Source organism: Daktulosphaira vitifoliae, unplaced genomic scaffold (genome assembly GCF_025091365.1).
Source record: "Daktulosphaira vitifoliae isolate Bord-2020 unplaced genomic scaffold, ASM2509136v1 Scaffold_5, whole genome shotgun sequence".
Taxonomy (NCBI): Eukaryota; Metazoa; Arthropoda; class Insecta; order Hemiptera; family Phylloxeridae; genus Daktulosphaira; species Daktulosphaira vitifoliae.
In genome coordinates, this window is record NW_026099576.1 from 28,689,494 (window position 1) to 28,697,714 (window position 8,221).

Genomic DNA, 8,221 nt, shown 5'->3' on the forward strand with positions numbered 1-8,221 from the left:
CAACACTATTAATTTTACTCAAGTAATAATCAGTCTTTTATGTGAAAATACTCATTTATGCGGAAAAATCACATATTTTCATCGAGGGTCGGCAAATTACAGATCATATATCACTCTAAACTAGCCTTTTCGTTCACCATTTAAGTGATTTCACTTTAATATCATAATAATTAATTTTATAGTCACGATTTCTAAATATTTTTATACAAATATATGTAATAGAGTATGCGTATACTCAATATGTATACATATGTTATATCCAATAACGTTTACACATTAACAAAAAAAAAAAATATCTATTAACAAACGCAATAATGTAACTTAATATCATAATAATTAATTTAAACTATCGATTTTTAAATATTTTCTCTTTAATTACAAAATAACTCAATTCTTATGAAATAGTATAATATTGTACATATTTATTTATTTACTAATAAATATCATAATAATGATCACCTTATGATGAGTTTCATCATCACCTCCCCTTCTATGTAAGGGTAAACCGATAATTTACTGTTTTAATACATACGTTAGTCAAGTAAGGGGCTCTCTATGATCAAAGGCATACACGTCACATAGCTAAAGTTGGGTTTCGTGGGATTAATAGCCGCCGTCGCCGCTTGATTACACCTTTCACTTTTTTGCATTCAAATATTTTCATATAATTCTAAAATTATGTAATTTTTAAAATACCTCTAATTTTCTGTAATATATCAAGATATACTATATGATGTTCCATCTACCTATGGAATAGGTATACTATGCATATACCAAGGTAACTTGTACCATGATATAACGAAATGATATCTAGGAACGAGAAACATCGACCTTTCACCATATCTCCCCGGGCGTTTACACCGCCCGTCCACCTATGACTAGGTAAACACACATCATATGGGTGGGTGAGGGGACTATGCCTTTCATCATATCCCCCCAACCGTTTACACCGCCCGTCCACCTAGGACTGGGTAAACCCAGACCATGTGGGTGGGGGGACTATGCCTTTCATCATATCCCCCCGACCGTTTACACCGCCCGTCCACCTAGGACTGGGTAAACCCAGACCATGTGGGTGGGGGGACTATGCCTTTCACCATATCTCCTCGGCCGTTTACACAGGCCGTCCACCTAGGGAGAGGAAACGGCCGGGGCCGTTTTGGGGGTATCATACTTTATAGAACTACTTATACAGATAAAAATTTAAACATAAAACAAAATTAAATTTAAGTTGTACAAAAACAAATATATTAGAAAAATTAATAAAAATAATATATATTGTACAATGAAATGTTTATATAGTAAAAATGTTAGCCGACAGCAAGCTGCGGCAAAAATAAAATAATTGTAAGGTATTTATATAATTTTAAAAATAGGTTTTATAAATAAGTTTATTACGGTAAAATATTGAAAATTGGGGAATGTGGGAATTTGTGTTTGTCGATATAATGTGAATAATTAGAAAAATTGGCTGAATTATAATTGAACAATAATAGTAATAAGACATTCTGAATACTTGAGATGTTTTCTGTTAGTTTAATGTTTGTTGTCGTTAGATAAAAATTTCGTGTTCATGTTGAAAAATCAGCTAAAAAACGTAGTTATAGTGTAGTATCACATTTTAATACATGTAATAATTAATACTTATATCTAATAAAATATATCACCAAATCAGTGTTCCCCGTGGATAAGATGAGTAATAAAATAATACCCTTACACAAGATTTAACTTCCCTCTTACGCATTCCATAAAACACCCACGTAAAAGATTCTGTCACATTAACCAATCAGATACATCAAAAAATATTTCAAGAATCCCACCAGAGATCGCTAAACCAGTTTTGCGGGCTATAAAAAGGCCATTTCCCCCCAAATTCGTGTGGTTCCTTGGCTGCTTCACTTCCCTTACAGTGGTTCTTTTACTGCGTCAGCCATTCACGGTTTCTGAACATCCCTCTAGCGGACACTGGGACGCCTTGCCATTCTATCTCTGCACCTCTACGGATTTCTGGAATTCTGAACCAAGATACAAAAAGTGAATGTGCGTGAGTTTATGTTTCATTCTTAGTTACAATTCTTTATAAAATCTGCACTATTTTTACCCTCTTTCGTAATTACTGAAAATATTATACATCTTATTTTCTGTTGAATACTTTTGGTGATATAAATATTCTAACACATATAAAATAATGGTGTTTATTTATTTCTTTTTATTTACATTTATATGTATATATATATAAATAAGCATATTAAAAGGTTACATGACTAGATTGCATTGTGTTCTATTACTTATTGAAGCGCCACATCCTAGCTGGACAGAGTACTAGCACAATAATATCACAATTAATACTCCAACTAATTATAAGCGTTCTCTAAAGTGTCTCTCCGCTTATAGACTAGCTAGTCTGATCTCTGCCACAGTGCGGGCAATCGGAGTGTAGGACACTAATATAACTTATTGTGCATAAATCTATAGTACAGTCGCATCTAACCTAGGTCGTCCTACAAGTGATTGAAAAGAAGTAGGTCACATATCATAAGGGTCTTTGCATAAAGACAAAGATATTATTTGAGATCTCGCGTTGGTATTTCCAGCTACGAAATACAAATAAATCAGAGTCGAAATATTATACTAATCAACTAAACAATTAAAAAGGGTCTCTCCACTTATCGACTAGCTAGTCTGATCTCTGCCACAGTGCGGGCAATCGAAGTGTAGGACACTAGTATAATCTATTATGCAAAGAACCGAAATTGAGCTCGCATCTACCCTAGATCACTCTTTGGACGACTGAAAAGACGTAGGCCACTTGGAAATAATTTGTTGCACAGGACAGTTATGTTGTTTAGAATTTCTTTATTTGCTTTATAAATTATTAAATACTAAATATATTAAGGTAAAACACCATATACAAGGTCAAAAACTATACTACACAAATATATAAAAGGGTTTTACAAAAAACAGAGTTATAATAAACTTAGACTTCATCTTGGGTAGATTTAATATAGAATTGTACTAGAAAAGTAGTTACACGCGAGTTAATAATAACATAAACCGTATAAATATAATTTCGCACATTAATGCATACACGTATACATCAATAATTGTTACATCATCCACATCATTCATCTCAAGAGAATATCTGCCTTATCAGGATAGTCAAAGGTAAGTGAAACATTTGTTTATATAATAAGTCTATAATAGATCCTTTACTGAAGAATTTTTAGTAATACACAATTAGAACAAGATAGGTCATTGAGAATAAACTAAAATATTTTTATAAAGAAATACGATACTTGTGACTCGCCGGAAATTAGTGTACGCGTTTCTGTGTAGGAGTTAGGTAGTGACCCTTCTTTATAATTCCATATTATTCACATATTAGACGTCTTTACACAAGCATACATACCCTGAGATCCCTTTCTATTTCATTTTATTGTAGTCACTGCCCGGTATCTATAGCCACTTTTACTTTCCATTGCTGCCCATCCTTTTTGCACTACGCCGGCCACGATTATTATTTCCTCATTGGCCACCTGTGTTACATTGTAACACAGGTACATTTCTTTACATTTATTTCTTTTCACACCTAACAACATCCCTTTGCTACCACCAACTACTTATTTTTACTTTTTTTTTGTTTATTACAATAAAATCGTGTCTATCGTCGATATAATTGTGTTGAATTTTTATGTTGAGGTCGAATAATTTTCCAAATTGTATCAACTACAAAATTAATTGATCAACATTAACTACAATTGTGGTTAACTTATAGAAATTAGATTAATTTACCTCGTTTCGACTTGTAGTTTTAGGTATTTAAAAAAATAAAAGTCCAAAAAAAAATTATAACGTTCATAGTCGCGTGGGGGTCAATATGACCCATTTCAACTATTTATATTTTAAGTCATACATTTTTTTTTTCGAAGGTATTGATGAAAATCTATTCAATATTACTTTAAAAACCATCTTCTAAATTTATATCTATATACAACTATATGCAATATAATACATCCGTTTTTATTTATGTGGGGGTATGCTAGACCCCCACGCGCCTGCTTAAGGGTTAAAAGCGTGTTTTTAATTTTTTTAAACTATATTTATTTTTCACTTTTTAGTTTCATGTTATGATAGTAGTTAATATTAATATCATGGTTGTACGGGTAACGGGAAATAAGGGTTCGATTCCGGAGAGGGAGTCTAAGAAACGGTTACCACATCCAAGGAAAGCAGCAGGCGCGTAACGTGGAGGTAGTGACGAAAAATAACGATACGAGAATCATCCTCCGTAATCGGAATGAATACACTACATATCTCTTAATGAGAATAAAGTGTATTAATATATAAGTTTTAATAGTAATTAGAATATATATATATTTAAAGGGACTTAAGTACGTAAACGTATCATGCATGAGGTATAGCCGTGTTTATGTGGGCGGGCATGGCGGAGGGAACATTATACACGAGGCATATACGGCGGCAGAGGCGTCGGCTGTAGAATATATAAATGAATATTAACATATACGTATATACGTATAAATATTAATATATATATTAATATTAGCGGTGGCGGTAGGAATATATAATCTTCGCATAATATCGCGGCACTTTCGCTGGCATCGACGACGCGTTGTCCGGCGTGTTCCTCGGACGTCAACAGGTTAGCAGCGTTGATAGTGACGGTGCGCGAGTGCGGATCGAATCGGATAAAGGTGGCACGACTCGTGAGGCATCGTGTATAACAAAACGACGCGGGGCCGTGTCAATTACAATAAAAATTTGTTATATATATATATATAATTGATGATAAGCGCGCGTCTACGGGTTGGAAAATATTGTTCCCTACGAGTGGTGAGCGTGGTGGGGCGAATGCGTTACAACAGTATAGTCTCAAGGTCATACACGACGGGATACGCGACATAATAACACGTGCCGCGTGGAGTTACAAACTTACAAACAACCAACAACAAACAACAAACAAACAACATACACGTGAAACTAATATAAGCGTGTTAAAAACTGTCATTTTTTTAAAAAAATTAAGTGAAACTGATTTTTCTTATTTTTACGAAAAAATATTAATTTTACTAAAAAATTGTATATTACCTTATTTTTTGTTCACATTGAGTTCTATAAAAATTGTTCTTTGTGTTTTTGGCAAAACTTCAAAAATAAAGAGCGTACACTCAAAAAAATATAATCCACCCTGTTAGGAACAGGACTGAACAGTGAACGAACTCCTATTCTTACGAAGGCGACAAGAGAAAAGCCGATTAGTCAGTTGATTTTCTAAGTATGACTATCTGTTTATTTGTATAGGAAGGTGCGTGGAGTGGAGGGATAGATAGGAATTGGAACAATTAAACTAAATAAAAATTATAACATCAAGTATTATGAGAGTAAAAGTAAATAAAATTTGTACCATGAGTAAGCCAATTAATTCCAATGCTCTAACTATCTTACCTGTAATATGTGTTCAGTTAGTTATTTATAATATATGATTTGTGATAGTGGACTGTATATGTGCTCAAGAGGGAAATGGAAATGTGAATATTCAGTGCGATATGATTCAGTGAAATCAGTAAATTTATTGCAATGAGCAAAGTACAATAGTAATGTTTAATACAGACTTAAATTCAATTATTTTGTACAATTATATTAACAAAGTAAAGTAAAAAATTAGCAGGTATTGGACAAAACACAAGTATAATTGCTATGAACGTTAACAAAATTAAGATAGGGATAAGTAATAAAATTGTTTAAGAGAAGTAGTTAAATCAAATATATGGAAAAAAACAATTGTTATCAACTTATGATTTCATAAACAAATGGATAAACATTAGAGTTCAATAACCAAAGGACAGAGTTAATTTCAATCGTGCAATGACCAGTGGTCGATAAAATCAAATTGTAATAATAATATAACAAACGACTAATTTCATTATCATAAACAATTAACTCAGATAAACTAGTAAATGAGCAACTCAACTATTTAATTACTTTAACTTATGTGGACTTATGGACTTGAGTTGCTTTGTACTGCCACATGAATAACATAAAAAGATAATCGTAACATAAATTACTAGAAACTTAACTACAATTTTAACTTATCTAAATTCTAAATTAAATATTACTGGACAATTGTACCAAAGGGCTCGCACTTTAACAGTCTGCTGATTGTGTTTTAATAGAATAATTGTATTATTACAATCCAGAATAGAGTTAATAGATCTAAAGAGTTTCATACGAATGACAATGTACCCTATGGGTAATGTGAGCTAATGTGCGAACCACAAGGTATATAAATAACAAATAATAAATAAACGATTGAAATTATTACCAATTAATATTATACAAATTTGGTTTTGTATGACGCTGCCGGTTCAAATAGGCTAACAATCGAATTAACACCAGACGAACGATTTTAGTAGTAAAAACAAAAAAATATAATGTTTTAGGTTAGGCGAAAAGCAATAGTTAAACAACGAGAGCGATACAATAACGCGTTTTTACAAAAACAAAAAAAAACAATAAATCTAGGTGACGGATCTCGAGAGAGTGAATTATAAACTATAACGGCCAAGCGTCCGATGAGGGAAGTGTTATCACCAGATAATACACTATCAGTATGACCAACTTGAGCGTTCACCCGAACACACCCCATTTTTGAAGAACTTCAACCCCTTTGAGGCACGTGAAGGGGTTGACTTATTGTACTCAAATTTTACCAGTTTCATTTTTTCAGTGAACCTAACGAAATTTTGAGCCCATGACTCTGAATTTCTTAAAAAAAATTTGTTATTCTATTACTAAGGACCACCCTAATACACATATATATCAATTTTTCTAATAAATACATTAATGAGTTTACCAACAAAATATGAATTTATAAGAGTCACAAAAATATTATTAAGAATTTTAATAAACAATTTCACTAACAAAAAAATCGCTCATAAAGCACAACTTGGCAAAACTATAAACCAAACACTCTGGAAAATAGCTCTTCTTTACGATATACCTAAAGATAAAATTATTATAATAATCAGATTCATAAACCTATTTACAGAAAGAAACACAATTCCTTCGAAAGAATTATTATTAATAATTAAAATAACTACTTTATTAAGATGTTTCTATGAATTCGCAGTAGAAGATATTTATAAAGTAACCTGTACTAAATAAACCAAAAGTAACTCAAATGATCCTTTTACCAATTGAAATTGCCAGAATAACTATTAAACAAATAATCAAAGCTATATTAACTGAATATACAGACGAAATAGTATTTGAAACTTATAACGACTTCACAAAATTCCTAACAGATATTATTGTCAAAACTACTAAAGAAAACAATCAATATTCAACCAAAAGAGTTTATGGGTTTCTTCATTTTTTTTGAAGAAAACTTGAATAGAGGTATTATTTATCCAGAAAATTCCACAGAACTATTATTAGAACTAGTTCAACTTTTAGAAAATACATATATTAATTTTCAAACAAATGTCCAACAATAATAATACAGCAAATATTCATACGAATTTTTCTTTTAACACATTTTTAAAAGAAATTATAAAAATTTATATCACAGAACACAAGTATAATAATAAAATTAATAACATAAACATTTATAAACTTAATATAAAGCATGTCTGTAGTAAAGCAGCAAAACAATTAAATATTAAAGAAAAAAGTATAAGTCAAAGTTATTCCAATTTTCTTATTTCATTCACAATAAGAGGTTTTCTATATCCCAAAAACGTAGCACAGATTATAATCGAACTAATACAATTATTGGAGTTTAGTTACACAACTTCATTATTTGACATTAATAATAATCAAAACACTATTGTAAATGGACAATAATTCTTATGAAGAACTAATTAACACTATTTTCACTGGCGCGTTATATACATTAAACGAAGCAATAGATAAAGAAGAATTTATTAACAAAGTTCAATATAATTCAGCTTATGAAGAATTAAATGAGCGAAATTTAAATATTACTGGCACATTAACAAATCTTAAAGATCGATTACGCTGGTATATTAGAAACGAATTACTTGAATCAGATTACGCTACTATTTCTGAAATTCCAAGTACTAGCAAACAATTTTCCTTTTGTGAAACAATAAATTTAAAATCTAATAAAAATACTATCTATAATTCGAGTCCTATACAAATTCAGCATAATAACAATAAGTCGGAAAGAGTATCTTTTTGT